This window comes from Ictidomys tridecemlineatus, chromosome 12, assembly GCF_052094955.1.
Source record: "Ictidomys tridecemlineatus isolate mIctTri1 chromosome 12, mIctTri1.hap1, whole genome shotgun sequence".
Taxonomy (NCBI): domain Eukaryota; kingdom Metazoa; phylum Chordata; class Mammalia; order Rodentia; family Sciuridae; genus Ictidomys; species Ictidomys tridecemlineatus.
The window spans coordinates 98,478,218-98,496,871 of NC_135488.1; the positions used below are offsets into that span (position 1 = coordinate 98,478,218).

Below are 18,654 nucleotides of genomic sequence, written 5' to 3' on the forward strand. Positions count from 1 at the left end.
ACTGACGGGAAAAAGTTTCTTGGAGTCTGTCAAGGGCACTCAGTTATGGTTCAGTCGAGTTTAAACCTTGGGAAGTTGCAGGATGAAATTGGAAATTGCCCTGGGTAATGGAGAACCAAATTGGGCCTTAGAGCAGGTAGCAGGGTGACTTATTTTTTAATGTTTCCAACATGAAAGAACACAATTGATTTTTTTTCCTCCTTAATCCCTCCAACTCCCCAGCTTTTATTGTTTCTAAAATAAGATAAACCAAGCAGGTGTTATTTTAGCTCTGTAAACAATCTTTATTTTTCTGGCCGATAGGAATAGAAATGGAGACGGAGACCAGGCTTACGAGAGGGGGCAGGCAGGCAATCAAGGAAATCATTGATCTTAACTTAGCCGGCTCCTACCACCTCTGCAAATGCTCACAGTGGTCGTGCTCCCCCCCATAACTGACCCCCGGGTCTTCGTCGATACCTCATGAAAGTGCAGGGCCTCCGGCGGAGAAATCTTCAAGCACTCTGGTTTCTTGCACGGATCAAATCACGCTTGTTATTTTTTAAGATTAGTGGCAGCTCCTAAAATGACTTCACTTTCTCAATCCAGGCAAATAATTGTCCAATGATTTTATTTTAATGCTTCAGTGCTGGGAACATTGGAGGGGTTTCTGTTTTATTGCACATTCCGAACTTCCCAAGCTGTTTTCTCTTCCCTCTGCGTATTTCTGCCACAGGCAGAACCATGTTAGCTTCAAAGGCCTTTTCTGAATTAGCAGACAATCAGCGGGGTGTCGACAAAAGAAGAAATGGGCCTGGCAAAGGCCACTGGTGCTTGGTCCTGGGCTGAGTGTGAGAAAAGGAGGGACACAGAGCCTCGTGCCCTCTGTCCTCAGAGGCTTGTGGTGTCTGGACACATGCAACATGGAAGAGAGGCCCTCTGGTCCCCTTGCAGGCCCTGAAAGACAACCAGCTGTCCACTACTGCTGTGGAAGCCCGCACCCAGCAGAGCCTCCATTTCTGTTGTCAGTCCCCAGTCTTGGAGGTCTCAGGCTCCAATACTCGGTGTGTATCCCGTGTCTCCTTGGTAAACTGGTTCAGGTAAGAAGACTGTTTTATCTCCTTCCTACCTTCTGGGCTGTTCTACAGTGTCGGTGCAGGGTGAGTGCAGAAGTAACAGGGTATGGAGAGTGGCTACTGTCTGGTGACAGAGACCCGGCTAAATGGCGATTACTCTGTGTTATGACCTTAGCTTTCTAATCCTCAGTTTCCCGACCTCCGAAATGGAGATAATAATATTGACACCTCCTGAATCTCAAAAATATGTTAACTATCGTTACTATCATTGTTACTTAACGATTACCATTGACTGTATTACTAGGGTTTATGTGTCTTTTAATCAACAAAGATTAGCACTTGTGGTTGAGCCAGAGGACAGAATATCTGAGCTGAAGCTATTCTGCAAAATCTAGTATGTGAGGATACAAGGGGACACTTGCTCAGCCTCTGTCTTCCCTGGTGATATGTCACCTCAGGGAAGATGATGGTCACTCCCTCACAGTTGTCCCCAAGGTTTGGTAATTCAGGGTTTGGGATAGGCAGGAGCCTGAAAATTAGGGCCCTGGGCTGCCTAAAGAAACCAATTGCCCGGTGTTCAATAATCATTAGGAATAAAAGAAACTGAGCTGCCCATGCCTGGTAAGCGTGCAACTTAAGGCTTTCACCACCCTGGTGACCACAAGGCCAGCTTCTGCTTCAAGTACACACCCCCTCAGCTCATGAGCTGTCTGTCTGGGGCAACTGTTTTCCTGCTACCTTCCCCCTGAACTAGCCCTCCAGGCTGGCTCTTCCTGGCAGGGTGCCCTCATCTCTTCTGACTAAAGCTCCCCTTGAGATATTGACACGAACCTGCTTTCCAGGGTCCAGAGCTGTTTTAGACGAGGGGGACCACTCTTCCAATGGCCAGGTACGATGTGTTTCTACCCTGTGAAATAAGAGGACTCGTTTGTCCTCTCCTTGTCTTGTGGAATCTGGGGAAGAACTCAACAAGCTAACAAGTAACCTGGTTTCCATATAGCTAACCTGTTCTGCTAAGCTGAGGCTTCCCTGTGTGGGCCAATTAATGATTAAGCCAACCAGGTTGGAGGTTTTGTGGGCCAGGGAAGAAACCATGACTTGCCTTTTTGGAGGGATTTAAGAAAGGAGTAGATTTCTACTCCTACTTCTATAGGAGTTTCCCTTCTGTTCATCAACAGTCAGGTCTCTTTGGGTTTGGACATGAATATCGTTTCAGGAATAGAAAGCATGACCTTGTTGGGCCACCAGACCTAGTTGGTAAGTAGTCCCCCATCTTTCTGAGGTCCTGAAGATACTTATTTAGCTCTTGGAACATTTGTTCTTTGAGGACAAATGAAGACCTGTTTTAAAAGACAGTCAGCAGCCAACCCCACACCCTCAAGGAATGTCAGAATGAGGGTGGATTGAAAGCTGCTGTGGTGATTTTAAAATAATTACCTTTCGCCTAGACTGGTGAAAGCCTAAACTCCTGACCAGCCACCTCAGAATCTCCTGGAAACTTGTTGGCAATGCAAAACTCTTGAATTCTACCCCAGATCAACTAAATCAGAAGCTCTGGCATGGGGCTACCACTTTGTGGTTTAATGAGCCCTCCAAGTGGTTTTAATGTACCTTGAAGTTTGAGCCATTGTCCCAGGTGGTCAGGAGGAATGGATGCCAGGTGAGTTGCTTCTGCCTTGTAATAAGCCAGAGGACACACTCAGCAAGGTGTTCTGTCAGTATTTCTTAAAGTCCCACCCACCAAATAGCCCAATCACTGGGAGCAGGCTCCTTATTAAATATGCAGATACTATGGATCCATTTCAGATTTGCTGAATAGATTCTTTGAGGTTGGTGGCCTGGGATTGTGACCATTGAGCATGCTTCCCAGGGGCTTCTTACACCTGATAAAATTTAAGAATGACCTTATTATTCAAAGTATGCACCTTGAATCAGTAGCATTTTTATCACTTAGGTACTTGTTATGAATGCAGAATATCAGGCCCCACCCCTGACTTAATTAGAATCTGCATTTCCAACCTGATCCCCAGGTGATTCATATACATATTAATATTGGAGAAGCATTGCCTTGGACCATATGCTTGAAGCATCTGCTGTGTGTGGGCAGCTGATTCATAGTTTAGTCAACACAGCCTTGAGTGGAAAGTATCATTCTAGGATAAACCAAGGGCCCTTAAAATATTATCTATATCCCATAAGTCTTGACTCGGATATCTTGGCCTTTGCCCAGGATATAATTAACAGGGCAATAGGTGTCTTTTCAAAATGCTGAAGAGTTGGTCCATACCTGTGTGTCAGATTGAAGAGTACCATGTGGTGCAATAAAAGTACTGTGGGTCTTGCACACTCTTTAAAAAGGAAGCCCATGTGAACGATCTTCCAAACTGCTTTTTGTTTCCCCACAGGGGACAGGAAGACAATCTCATCCATTTAGACCTACTACCTAGCTCAGAGAAGCAGAGATTTAGGATTCACATGACTCATTTCTTTGTTTATAGTTAGTTTCATGTGGCTTTCCAGAAAGTTCTGCCAAAGTCCTCTATACCTTTGTGTGTTGAGGGTAATTTATGCTTTCTTTGGCTCTTGCCACTTTAGAATAAAAACTTGGCAGTGTGCCCTATGACAGACTCCAGTCTTCCATCAGAGAAGCTAGAGGCATCAACAGTAGATGAAGAAGTTCTGAGGGGGGCATTCAAATAGAATTCTGGGAACCCCTGAGGTTGGGACCCAGGATACCTAGATCTAACCTCTGAATACTACTAGCTTTTTTCTTTCTTACATTTCCAGGATGAAAATGATTGGGCTGAATGTTTTCTGGGAATTTTTCATTTGCTGGAAATTCTTTGGAGTATTTATTGAATGTTTATTCTGTGGTGGGCCCTATGATAGACATTGGGGAGACAAGGAAATTTAAGATAATGATGCTTTTGGCCTCCCAGTCTGGCATGGGGAAGGGGAACCGAGGCATAGGCCCTCCCTCTGAGGTCCCTAAGATACTCTCCTTCCCTTTCTTCAAGAACTAGGTACCCTGAAGGTGACCCAATAGTATCAAGAAAGAATGTTCAGGGCTGGGGCTCAGTTGTAGAGCACTTGCCTGGCACGTGTGAGGCACTGGGTTTGATACTCAGCAGCAACACATAAAAACAAATAAAAAGAAAGCTATCATGTACATTTATAACTAAAATTTTTTTAAAAGTTCAGAAAATTCCATTTTATTGGTGTGAGGAATAAATTCATTCATTCTTCATTCTCATCTATTCAAGTAGTTCTAAATATCTACTGCCTGTAGATAATTATTCATTAGATTTTTTTAGATTTATTATGGAAGCAATCTTTCTTAGCATACCTCTGTCTAAAGGTGAGTTTTTAAAGTTTTAGACAAGTTGAAACATATTGTTGTGAACAGAGCAATGATCAGGGGAAAGAAATGGACTATATTCCTTTTGGTTTCCCAAAGGACAGTTTGAGGGAGGTCAAGTTGAAGTTCTAAATAAAGAGGCCTTTCTATCAGTCAGCACTGGCCACTTGTGGAGTTGAGCTCCCCCTCCCCATATACTTGGGACTGATGGAGGAAAGGTCAACAGCCACAGCCAACGACTTTGAAAATGTACCTAGACTTTGTGGCTTCTTAAATAACGTCTACCCTTGAGATCTTGTGGGAACTGTAGGACTGCATGAGATTCACCTCAGGGACTTGGGTTTCTTTTAGCCTGACACCTACACATCTTATTCCATTATGTTTCTACATAATTATAATGAATAAAGGAGTTTACAGCAGCAAGCTAGCTTCTAATTTTCTCTCCAGATAGAAAGACACTGAGAATATTGTTCAAACACAGGAGACTGGTAGAAAATATAAAAGTCTTAGAATACAATAAATATCTGAAAGGTAGCAACTGGGAAAAAGTTATAAGAACTTTTCTCCCCAAACTGGCTTAAGACCTAAAGTTGTAGAGGAGCAACAAAAGCCATCTAGATTCTCGCTAATCTGGCTTCGAGTTACCTAAGCATGTTACAATGCTCAGAAGGGGAAGTTGCTGGAGAACTCATAGGAGCCAAGTGTTGCATTAAACTTATCCCTGGGCAGAAATTGAGAGCTTAGAATAATTTAGATCAAATAATTCTCTTATTTTAAGGGTCCAGGCAAGCCCAATCTGTTGCAACATTCCATATTTGTATTCTGAAGATTTAAGAAGCTCATAAATGCTGCTATTATAATTTGGGTTCCCTATCACCAGCATGCACCGACTGTCCAAACATTAAATTATGTCAGGGCTGTGTTGTCAGACATTCAAGTACTCAATCCTCATTATCCACAAAAATTAATTTTTTAAAATTGATTTCCAATCATACTTTGTAAAATCAAAACTTTAAAGAAACCCATAGTTGGCAGTATTGCCTAATAGCTAAGAGAACAGTTTTTTGAGTCAGACTTCAGCAAGAATCTTAGCTTTGCTTTTTTTTTCTAACAGTGTTAACTTAAGGCAAAGTACAAATCTTATCTGAACCTCAATTTCCTCATGAAAAAAAAAAGTGGGAAATAATTCTAATGCCTATGCCCCCACCAGGTTGTGGTAAAGATTAAGGGAGATAAGATTCTTAAAGTGCTAGAAGAGGGCTTAACTCATAGTAAGTAAGTTGCTAAGGCCACTGTGGTTTTATCTGATTCTTCCATAGTGAGCATCGAGGGTGTGAACCTGTGGACCCAGCATCCTGAGGTCAAAAATAGAAGCTCTATCGATCTTTAGATTTTCACAGTCTAGGATCATTCAACATTTGTTGTAAGGATTTATTCATCCCACAAATATTTACTTAGCACAAACTCTCTGCCAGGAACCATGGCAGTAGTCAGATAATGAGCAAGTAACTAAATATGCGATTATAGACTGGGGTGAACACCATGGAGAAGGTAAACAATGGGCAGAGATGGAAGGTACTAGCTTAGGGGAACCCGCTTTGACAAGGTGGTCAGGGCTTTATAAGAAGGTATCATTTAAACTGAATTTTAAGGATAAAAATGATTCTGCCAGGCACAGATCCCTTCATTAACACATGAGGTAGACATGATTCTATCAGGAACACTTCACTCAAGAGTAGAACATTGGCTTTCTCCTTGTGTACAAGTAGACCTGGCCAGCAACAGGGAGAGGGCGGGGGGTTGTTAATTTCATTGCATATGGCAGAGGGTTCCATCATATCAGAGTTCACTGAAGTTCAGCTCTTTCAGGGATGTTGTGTAGTTCCTGCCTGTGGCTGAGGAAGTGTAACTTGTCAAAACAGAATGGGGTCCATTTCTGGGATGGTTCCTGCCTCTGCCATTCCTAGTCGAGTAAGCCTAGGCAAATAATTTCTGAGTCTTACCCCATGTGCCAAATGTTAAGTATGGCATCTGTCATTGTTAGTATTGAAATCAGAATGAAATAATGCATCCAAAACAGCCAACGTACTTTCTATCATAATATAGTAGAAACAGACTAAATTAAGCTTTCCTGCGGGATTGTTTAAAATAGTGGAAAACTACTCCCCTCCATTTGGTAGAAAAATAAATCTTTGGCATGGGTATCGACTTTAAAACATGTCTGCAAATTCTTTGTCACCCCCCATCTAAAAGAGTAGTCATTCCTTTTCCTTTAATGTGGGCTTGCCTGGATGACTTGCCCCTAACTAATAGGATTCAGTGGAAGTAACACTGAGGGAGCCTGAGGCTATGTTGGGAAAGGTACCATTATTTCTATCTGGCTCTTGGTCTTGGTATCCATCTCTGCCCCCCACCCCCACCCCCCGCAACCAGCCACTATGCTGTGAAAAGCTCAACAGGCCACATGGGAATTCTACTTTAGGAGTTCTAGCCACAATTTGGGTAAAGTCCCATCCAAGAGCCAGCAACAACCAGCAGACCCTCAATTGATCACAGCCCCCTGTCTTTGAATGCCCCAGCTTATCCTGCAAGGAAAGAGGTGAGCTGCTTCAGGCAAGCCCTGCCCATGCCAAAGATTTATGAGAAAAATAAATGTGGTCATTATTTTGAGCCCTGAGGAGTGGGGGTGATTTGCTGCTTAGCAGCAGATAACTGAAATGACACAGTTCCCTGTCTTGGTCCAAGTCACCCCCTACTCTAGAGTGTCTCTCCCCCAACCCTGGTTGCAGAGATTCATGAAAGGACACTACTGTAGTTGGATCTTGTTCTTCTACCAACAGCCTGAAAGATTTGAGGCATGTAGTTCCTCTTCTGTGGGCCCTAGTTCTCTGCTGTGTGTGGTGGGTTGGATTAGGTAATCTTTGAGGGCATCTGAGTCCCAAGGTCATATAGGAAACTAATCTGGAAATAGGAAAAGTCGTATTTTGGATCGTCAGCCTACGTTTTGCATATACAGAAATCCAGTGTGCTCCGGAGTCCTCTTTGTGAATTTTCAATTGAAGACGAGACAGTCTAAGCACTTTTGATTCACAAGGGAGATTTTGCACTTCTGGAGACCTCTGTGTGAACCATGAAATGGGCTTGGTTGGAGGCTTGCGGGCCTGTCCTGATCCAATTGTCAAGTAATTCTTACCAAGTCAGGACTGCTGCCCTCAAGGGACCTGCTGTCCTGGAGGCCCACTTAATACCTTCAATTCTCTTGAAGTTTAAACAAAGACTGGCAGGCCTCAGGCTAGCAGAGTTTTAAGCCCCCATCTGCTGGGTGGTTTCTGGCAGATGGTCTCTAAAGGGTTGTGTGTGTTTTATTATTTCAGTTTTTTCTGCAAAGGGATTTAAAATCAATTTAGGGGTCATGTTCAGGGACTTTGTCAAAACTACAGGCTCCAAGTCAAACATGATTCAGTCCTTGGGGGCTCACTAATGACAAAGGGAAGGTGATTGAGGCTGTTCCACAAATCCTTGTTCTCAGCCTCTTCCCTTGCAGAGGTATCCGCTTTTCTTTTGAAGCCTCTCTTGCCTCCTTCATTTATTCTCTAATTTCATTTCACGGAAGTGAGTCTCGCTGTGTTGTGTATGTGGCTGTCGATGACTATCGTGGGCTAGAATTCTCTGATGAACAAAAGCCTGTCTGAAAGAGGTGGCTTTGAAGACCTGGTTTCCAAGTTGAACACATCGCACCTCTAAATGAAACAAGAAATTCTTCTCACCAAAGGAAACTTCTGGGTAAGCTTTGGAGAGAAAAGATAAAAGATTGTATAGGCTTTAGAGATCTCTGCTAACTTATGGAATATCGATATGGAAAAATAGATTGCTTTTCTGCTCTCAACCCCACCCATGGATAGGAAAATTATGAAACTCAGTGTCAGGAAAAGTTAATGCTAAGAGCCCAGCAAGAACACAACTTGTTTTTCTTGGTCTGTTTGAGGCTGCTGAGATTGGATTAGATTCCTGGGATATTGGGTTTTCTCTCTCTTTGCTGCCTGGAGCTTGGCCATTATTGTGCTATTTGGCTGAGGTATTGCCAAAGTGCAAGATGCATTTGTCATTATGACTCATTAACTAAAGGCAAGCAAGCACGTCCAGGACCCTGTTCTTTTGACCTTTGCAGCTGTCACCTTGGTGGGGGCTGCCACTGTGTGTAGGCAAGGTTTTGCTCTGCACCACTGTAGTTGTCTGAGAGCAAAGGAAAAGGATCCCTTTGGTTTGGAAAATGGATGGAGATTGTGACGCAAGTCACCAAGTCTCACCTGGCTAGAATGGGAATGGTCAGGTTGGATGTGTCAGAGGTCTCCTCCTGGTGTCCCTGGCTTCAAACTGTGGTTGATGGCTTCTCTCGATAAAAGCCGTGGACTAGAGAGTCAATGGCCAATGTTGGATCCTCTGCTGGGTGGAGGACTGGCATATGATAGAGGATATGTCAAGTCAGAGCCAGGAGTAACTGGGAAAGTCAGTCTAGCCTCTTTCTATTATGAACGCAGACACTCGGACCTGCACTCATGAAGGATTCACATGCAGCCTGTAACAGAGGTGGGCCAGTCCTTTCCTCTCAATGCCAGCTCAAATCTCAGTGGGTCAAGCAACCTAAACACTCAGGCCATTGATCACAAGAGTGACCAGAGGAGAGGTTTTCATCATTCACCCATATCTACTGCAGGAAAAGCAATTGAGAGTGCTTGCCCTATGGGTAAGTGTCAGTGGTCCCCTCTTAGAATTTAAGGAGGCATCTTGCATAATGAACCTGGCCCAGCGCTCTCACTGTAGCAAGAGGGTCCCGGGCAAAACAAACCTTCCTGTCCACCTCATCCCTATCATGCAGGCTGTGCCCGAGGGGAGGCTGAATGGAACCGGAAGGCCCTCCCATGGTAGAGATTGTGCTCAAGTTCAGGGAAGCCCTGTTAGCAATTAAGTTGTTGGTGTGATGGAGGCAGATTTCAGGTTTTGTTGCTGAAAAGATTTAGATGTTTTTAACAGGTGACAGAAACCTGCCAGTCCCAGAACTTGGGGTGAGTAACCCTGGCCCTCCACCCCTGTGCCCCCAGCCCACCTCCTGCAGACCCCATTTGGACCCCAGTCTTGTTGCTGCCATTCCTACTGACTATAGTCCTTCTGTAGCTGGATTCCCACCTCAGTCTGTGTGTCACCTTCCGCTTGTTCCAGAGACTTTTTTTTTTTTTAAAGGAAAAGGAGGCCAAAAAGGTTTATGTAGGAAGAATCATCAGGGGTGATTCTCAAAGCCTAAGAAAAAGATTGAGCTTGGCCTCTGTCAGCTTCCCAGTGACAGACGGACATTACTGGGAGTGACATGAGCCGGGTACCTTTAGCAACCAAGTAGCTCAGCTTAAAAACAAAATGGATATGGCCATTTTTAGATAGTGTGTGTGTGTGTGGGGGGGGGTTAGCTTTAATATGCAGACTATAGAAAGTTTTCTAAAATTTTTAAGAGACTTTTTAATTTTGTTTAGAGCAGCTTTAGGTTCACACCAAAATTGAGAGGAAGATGCAGATTTCCCATATACTCTCTTTCCCCAGCTTTTCCCATACCAACATCTGAGTGGTATATTTGTTCAACATCCTGTACCAGAGAGGTGTATTTGTCACTCAAGTCCATAGTTTACATGAGGATTCACTTTTGATGATGTACATTTTATGGATTTGGGCAAAGTTACAGTGACATGTATTCACCATTATAGCATAACTCAGATCCTCTGCCCTAAAAATTCCCCATGCTCCACCTATTCATACACCCCTACTCCATTCCCCAAACCCTGGCAGCTGCTGATCTTTGTGCTAACTTCATAGTTTTCCCTTTTCTAGAAAGCTTACTATTGAAATCATACAGTAGGTCATCTTGGGATTGACTCCTTTTGTTTAGCAAAATGCATTCAAGTTCCTCCATGTCTTTTCATGGCTTGATAGCTCATTTCTTTTTAGTGCTGAATAATAGTCCATTTTTTGAATGTACCATGATTATAGGAATATTTAAAAATCAAATACTCTTATGTTGACATGATTCTTCTATTTGTCATTTAACATTGACACTATTCATTACTATTTAGAACCTAATGCTTTCTCTCACTTTTAATATGCTTATTTTAGTAACCCTGTGAAGTAGGTAAGAATTGTCATGGGTAAAAAGATAAGAGAACAAGAAGATAAATAACAGTGTCTCTCTCTCTCTCTGTCTCCATTGTCCCTCTGTCTGCCATTTTTGTCTGTTCTTCCGACTGTCCTCTATATATGTGACTATCATTTTCTCTCTCCTTCTTAGAACACTTTCTTCTTTTCATTATTAAATAAATATTTGCTCTCCTACTATATGGAAAGCACTATTTTTTTTTGTTAATTTATGAAACTGATGGAAATCCTTTGTACCAGTGTGGAGCTTAATGGTCAAGTAAACTGGCCCTGCAGAGGCGGGGACAGAAAACTTCTCAATGTCAGAACGAGAGACTTGAAATGAGAGACCAGCCTCTGACCTCACATCAAAATGCAATAGCTCTCTGAGGTTCTACTGAAGTAGAGAATGAATATGTATGGTGTAGGCATTCAATAAATGTTTGTTGAATTGAATGCAATAAAAATGATAAAGTGACATTACAAATGCATTTTTTAAAAAACTTCATTACATGTACTGGAAAGTGTTTTTGACATTTTATCTACATTTCTTGTTGTGCCTCTGGTGCCTGGCACATAGAATTCCTCCCACTACCATGTTATGAATCACCAGCTGCAAAGAACCCATGTTTGCCTCCAATTATTTGATTCTAATGAGGGAGGGTGAACTCACATTAAAACAGACATGGATATGTGCTTGGTATTCACAATATGCATCTCATTAAATCTTTTAACAGTCACATAAGGCAAAATTTTCATCCCCATTAAATTTTGCAACACATGAGAAAAATGAGGCTCAAATATGTTAATCTGCCTCAATCACATACCTGGTAAATGGCAGGATGGAAAAGTAAATCCAGGTTTATTAAACTTTATAAACCATGTAACCATGTTCTTTCCAGCCTTCCCTGCACAGCCTTGAAATCGTACATCATGGAAATTGTTGTTTTGCTGTGTTTGGATTTGCCATATCAAGAGCAAACCTCCTTGTATATTCTAAAGTTCCATCTTGAATCTCATGAAATGTTGTATAAGGCTTTAGATTGCCCAGAGGGGCAAATGGCTACTGGTTCTACCACCATGTTTTCACCTCAAGTTGAGACCACTCTAATGGACTTAATCCCTACAGAGGATAAATAAGTGTCTCCCTTTGATAGTCCCTGCTTGAAATTTCAATTCTTCATTTGACACCCCTTTCTCACATTGAAAAGCCCTAAGATCTACATATCTTAGAATTCTCTTGGTCTTAAAACCCTGGCAACAACCTCTCCACTATGGGCAGGTCTTGACTCATGAGCTGCGTGGTCACCACCCTGTCATTCTGGAGTGACAACAAAGCAATAGACGGCTGTATACATTATAAAATTTGCCCAGTGCACTCATAAGCTAAATTATGCTATCAAGACAGAAATGTGGAAGGCCATTTTATGATAAGAAGTAATGATACATAAAGTTATGAGCATGATTCCTCTGCAAAAGGAGCGTGCAATTTGTAATGTGTCATTTATAAAACCAAAATCCATCTGGCTGTTCTCTCTCCATTAACATGGACTCGATGTTTCATGAGGGCCAGGCCGCTTTGGTTTGCTGTCTCTGTGACTAGGTGCAACACCTAGTATTAACAAAGGGCATTTGTTGAACACATGAATGAAGATAACATGAGCTGCCTTACTGGAGGCACAGTAAAACTACCGCCGAAGCCATCTTTCTGTTAATCTCTCCTCAACTCCCCCTGTGCCACCATCTGAGTTTCAGAGACCTCTTCCTTAGGCACACCAAGCTTGCATTTTTGCCTTTGTCTCTTGCTGTGTCTTTTTCTCTTTTATCTCGGCTCAGTTACCCTCATCATGACCTTTCTATTCTTTCTGGGTTTAGTTCCAACTCAAACTACTTCTACTCTCCATTGCAGATGTACTGTATGATTCTGGGGAACCATCCCAGGATATTTTAGTGGTAGATGCTTTGAGAGGATTCTGGAAAAGAAAACAGACACCAAGATGGGAAGAATGGTGGAGGTAATGCCTCCCACTAGACTCTCCTTTTCTGGGCAAACCTAGTTCATGGCAGATGTGTCTGCCACCTGCTTATTGTACTCTGGACTCCCTGGCTTGTCAGTTCTTTTCCTAAAACAATATAAGAACTGAATGCAATATTATCAATGTGCTTCACCCACTGTGGAGCCCAGGGGAGTTACTGCTGCCTGTAGTATGAAGGTTTTGCTTCTAGTTGTGTCACTTCATATTGGAATTAACGTCCTTTTAGCTGCCATGCTGCAGTGCTAGCTGTATAGAGCTTGGGGCAATCAAACATCCAGACCCTGTTTGTTTGTTTTCTACGTGAAATGTAAAATCAGCACCAACTGCAATCCCCCAAAACACATTCTGCGGTTGCACAGAGAATAATTTTACATCAGTCTTCAAAAAATACTTCACGTTCATCAGAGCATAATGAAAAAACACAAATACACTAAGCTACCCATAATTACATCATGCAAAGATAACGACCCCTAACATTTTGATGTGTAGCCTTCAAATCTATATTGCATGCATTTATCTCTAGTAATCACTTATATATTTTAGCCAAAATATAATCACACTATTTATATTGTTTTATAACCCTCCCTGCTTTTAAAACTTAACATGTTAAAAAAACATCTCTGCAACAACAAATTTCGATAACATCCTTTAACTGGATAATATTCTATTTTTAAGAATGCCACAGTATATTCACCATCTACTTTTTCCATCCAAATTTTTCCTAATCTTTGATATTACTAAGTAGAGCTGTTGTTATGGTTTACAATGGATGTCCCTCAAAGCTTATGTGTTGAAAATACAGCCCTCAATGAAGCAAAGTTCAAGGATACGGCTTTTAGGTAATGACTGGGTTGTGAGGTCTTCAAACTCATCAGTGATTAATCCATTTGATGGATTAATAATTTGAATGGATTTACTAGGAGGTGATGGAAACCTTAGTCAGGTAAGGCATAGCTAGAGGTAGTAGGTTCCCAGGGGGTGTGGCCTTGAGGACTATATCTGTCCACGACTACTTCCCCCACCCACTCCTCCCTCTGTTTCCTGGCTGCCATGAGCTAAGCATCTTTCTTCCATCGTGCCTTTTTGCCATAATGTCTCTGCCTTGGAACCAGCCAACCAAGAACTGAACCTCTGAAACTATAAGCCAAAATAAATCTTTCCTCCTCTAAGTTGTTCTTGTCACGTATTCTGTTCACAGTGACAGAAAGCTCACTAAAACAGCAATGAGTATCATTGGGCTAAATCTTTGAACATGTTCCTAGTTATTTCCCTGGGATATTTCTAGAGTCAAAATCAGTAATTCAACTGATAAAAGACTTTTTAAGATTTTTGATACATAAACAATTGATACTTTAGGAACTTTAATGAGTTTTAAATTTCATCCTGGATGTGGGTTAGATAATTTCAAATCTTGACTCTGTTCTCTGTGGCATTAGTTATCTCTACAAATTCAATAAGCATTTCTTCCATGTCTTGTTATTGATGTTAAAAAATATTGAACAAGATAAAATCACTCATTCTATAAATATTTTCCAGAAGATAGCACTATGAAGGCACTCTGCTAGACCCTAGGGTACGGGGAGTAGAAATTCAGTGTCTAAGCTTTAATCTTTGTTCTTTTATTTACCTAATAAAGGAAACATTATTCCATTAATAAACAATTTGAGTTATTTTTTTTGTTAAACTTGTTCACTTGTTTCCATTTCTTTATGCACTAAAATATAAGCTACTTTGTCAAATTTTAAAATACACTGTCAAAATGGAAATAAAGGTAATTTGGCATGAACACGACTTATGTTTTTTCAACCATGGATTTTTTTTAAAAAAAATGACACATGCTTATTTTAGTAAATTAGAAAAATTCAGAAAAGTATAAAGAAGAAAATAAATGACTCATAACCAGATCATTCAAAGACAATTAATGTTAATTGGCATATTTCCTTCCAGGCATTTTCTTTGTATATTTTTCACAAAACTGAGATCATACTGTATATGCAATTTTCTAAGCATATAATGTAAACATTTCCCTATGTTATCAAAACCTCTTTGAAAACATTATCTCTAATGGCTCCATAATATTCCATCATGGCAATAAATTAAATAGAGTTCGATGGCTAATGGTGAAAGCTCTGGAGTAAGGCTGCATGGGTTCTTCTTCCCATACTGCTCTGGGTTGGCTTATGATCTCAGGAAAGTTTCCTGAGATCATAATTTGAGGTTGCAACATGGGAATGACTTATGATTTTTAGTTCATAAAGTTTCTATAAAGAATACATGAGATAATTCAAGTAAAGCTTAGCTATAAGTTAAAAGCATGCAATAAAAGCTAGTATTGTTACTATGACTATTGTCCGTCATTGGTCCTATTGTTAGATTTTTGTTTCTAGCTGAGAAATATTTACTACTATACAATCACCGAAGATGCAATTGTTCACAAACATGTTTATCATTTTGAAATATTTTCTTAGGAAAGAATCAAAGTCAATAGTACAAATATTATTAAGACACTATTTATCCAAACTACTTCTCTCTCCTTATCAGTGGTACAGTGCAGTACTTTTATTCTAAAAAGGAAAATATTTATGTCCAACTCAGAATCACCCTTGGGGCTTTCTCACCTCTCCTCTCCTCTCATCCTTTTCCTTACCAATCCCCTCCCTGAGACATGTGAGGATCAGATTCTCCGGGGCATTTGAACTCTTTAACTTCTTAATTTCTTCATATGCAAAATGAAGCTATCATCACCTCTCTTATAGGATTATTGTGATAAATGAAATTATGTTGCATAAGAATTTATATGTAGCAAGCATTCATTGTTAACCATTATGGTATTATCATTTAAAATAGCATTAAACTTATAATTATAGTCCTGTCCAAGAATGTAAAAAAATAGCCGAGGTTTCCTTATTATTGTTGACTCTAATTATTTAAAAAAAACTTTTAAGTTTAATTTACATTATTTGAAGTATTAGAAATTATTTAAAATATCCTCTAGTTCAATAAAAGCAGTATTTAAGTGTTTTAATTTGCTTTTTCTTGGCTACTATTTTAGTTGAACTTTTGCCAAATATTTATGAGCCATTGGTAATTCTTTGTATATGTGTATATATGGAGGAGAGGGAGAAAAAAAGGGAGAGAGGAAGAGAAAAGGTGATCAGGTCTATTTATTTCATGGGGAAGGTTCTTTGTCTTATCCTTTTGGAGTTGGGAGGTTGTTCCTTTGATAGTAAAGATATTAGTTTGACCATGTCTTATTGCCACTGACCTACTTTTATCTTGCAATGGTCAACATGTTTCTGAAGATTCTATGTTATTTGGTTAATTATCCATGTTATAACTTCACCAGAGGATATTGTTAAACTTTGCCAGAGGGTATGGCCCCTGAAATCCATTGGTGTCCCCCCCCCCAGTTGAAAAAAATAATTTAAAACATAGCCAACTCTCCTCTTTCTGGCACAACTTGAAATCCCTGAGATTGTCCTGAAACTTCCATTAGGTGACAGAGACTTCCCGCAGTTCCTTTTGTCTGGGCTTGAGTGTGAGTGAGGTACCATGGGTATAAAAAGAATAGCTGACTTGATCACTAGGTCAGTTAATTTTGGACATATGGTTAGAAGGTGGCCAAGACCTGGGCTTGGTGTTGATTCCATGCCCTGTCCCCTGCTTCTTCTTCCCCAGGTCCCCTAATTGTGTCCCTACCTCGATCTTCCATGGCTTAATTATTACCTGGGTCACCTGACCCATGCTGTACTAGTTCTAGATTGACAGCCTACCTGGCATCTCCAGGTAGGATTCTCATTTAGGCCTCTGCAGGCCCCTAGCTCAGCAGATTCAAGCTCCACTGGCATCTCCTCTGCCCACACACGGTCCCGAAAGGCTGCCCATCCCGGTGGGTGTGTCTGGACCTCAGATCTTCTCCTACTGCTACAGATGATGCTTCCCTCATAGAGATCGCATGAGTTTTCCCCACCGTTTTAGAACTCGGGCCACTTAATAGCTGGGACCAAATTTTGCTCATCATTTCCTGTTCTTGGTATAATTGTGAATTATGTGTTTGATGATACAGATAACATTTACTGAACATTTACTCTAAGCCAGGCATTATGCTGAACGATTCATAAGCACTTTCTAATGACACCGTCAGGTAAGCACATAAGATTCGTTCTATTATTGCTCCTGTGTCAGATAAGGAAAGCTTGCTGAGGTCACAGAGGTCTTGGTGAGTGGTGGGACTATGAGTTGAGTTCAGGTCGGCCTGACGTCTGAGCTCATGATCTCGACTCTAAGATTAGATGTGGTGCCATCTGGGATTCCCCATCTGGCCTCCTCTTCTCTTAATTTAGTTTATAGCCCCTTTTATAAATCTTGCACTTATCTATCTCTATAAACAATGGCAATTCGAAGCTGGGAGAGGCCCTGGCTGCCATTTCACTCTGCGTGGGTGACATCAGGTTTTCTCTTCCCTTATCCTTCCTGCAATTCCTGTTGGACTTCCAGAGAGTGTGGCTGAGTTCCTCATCCTCAATGGCTCCCCTTGCAGGGTGAGAGCACCACTAGCCATTCTGAGACTTTCTCTTTGGTATCAGGCTCTCCTCTCTGTTCCCCAAGTGGATTTCCTTTGATTTACTTCCTCGCTTCCTTCCCGGCAGGCTGCTTCACATTCTAGTGCCTCTCTCTGTTGGTTTTATATCCAGTGCACTTATAACTATTCTTAAAAGTCGGGAGATCAATGTCTTTATCTTTGGGTCTCCCTATCTTAGTCTACTGGCTGCTGTTTTTTTAAAAAATACCATAGAGTAGGTGACTTATAAACAACAGAAATTTATTTCTTATAGTACTGGAGGCTGGAAAGTCCAAGATCAAGGTGCTGGCAGATTTGGAGCCTGAGGGAAGGCCCATTTTCTGGTTCACAGATTCTTCCTTTTTCTTGTGCCTCACACGGTGGAAGGTGTGAGGTCTCTCTCAAGTCTCTTATAAGGGTACTCATTTCACTTATAAGGACTCTACCAAATGTCCCACCTCCTAACACTAGTATATTGAAGAAGATTATGTTTCAACATATGAATTTTGGGGGAACACAGACATTCACTTCATAGTACTATCTAACAATCTGCTACCCATAAATATACCTTCTGCAAGTCCTCTTACCTCAGGGGTGAGCTCAACCAATTGGAGACACAATTGCTACTTACCTGAGGCAGGGAACTATACAGATTTACATATGTGGGCAGAGCAGAAAGCCACAGCTAGAATATTTAGAGTGTGTACTGATAGCTTGCCTTTCTCTGTCTCTTTTAGAATCTGGGGCCCCCACGTAGGTAAAAAGCTTTTGCAACTGATTTCATCCCTCTTTCATATTCTGACTCTAAGAGCTTCTCAGTAGTGGCAGATTTAATAGTCACAATCTTTACTATTTGCAAGTGAATCCAAATTACTTGATATGTAATAAATTGTCATTTTGCTGAGATAGGAATTTGGAAATGTCATGCTATTAGTCTGGGTGGGGTTGTGAGTCACTTAGATGGTAATTTGTTGTTTTCTGCCTATTGTGATAATGGATTTTATGAAAGTAATGATATGCTACAACAGTATTCATGAATTTGAGAATTCTAGAAGTCTCTGGATGCTTCTTGAACAGATAACAAGGATTATATTGTGGCTAGTCCTGGGACGAAGTGAGGGCTCTCCTCCCCTCCTATCCCACTACCGAGTGTGAACAGTTAGCAGGGAAATGACTTCACTTTCCTACAACCCTTTTCAGGTCATTGACAGAATCTCCCTAACTGTCAGGAGGTCTTTTTGTGCCCAGTGATAGCTGTAGAAGTAGTATTGTTCATGTAGCCCAGATTTCATTCACCTACTCCAAATATTTTTGCCACTTACTCCTGGCTGCTTTTCTGAGGCTGGATTGACATTGTCATGATGAAAATGAAAATCTTTGTTTTGCGTTTGGAGATATTAGGGGGTTTAAAGAAATATTTTCGTTTTCCATTTAGAGCTTTAATATTATATAGACAGTACCTGTGTGTGA

General features: G+C 41.1%; 1 protein-coding gene and 1 long non-coding RNA gene across 3 annotated transcripts in view; one reads left to right on the top strand and one right to left on the bottom strand.

The window, feature by feature from the left end:
* The window catches only part of Alk (ALK receptor tyrosine kinase), a 651,421-nt gene that overhangs the window by 158,068 nt on the left and 474,699 nt on the right, over positions 1 to 18,654 (top strand). The window lies entirely within an intron of this gene.
* On the bottom strand, positions 261 to 2,012 carry LOC144369613 (uncharacterized). The gene is made up of 2 exons (XR_013429404.1): positions 1,887 to 2,012; positions 261 to 936 (listed from the first exon to the last, which is right to left on the bottom strand). It is a non-coding gene; the product is annotated as an uncharacterized LOC144369613 (long non-coding RNA).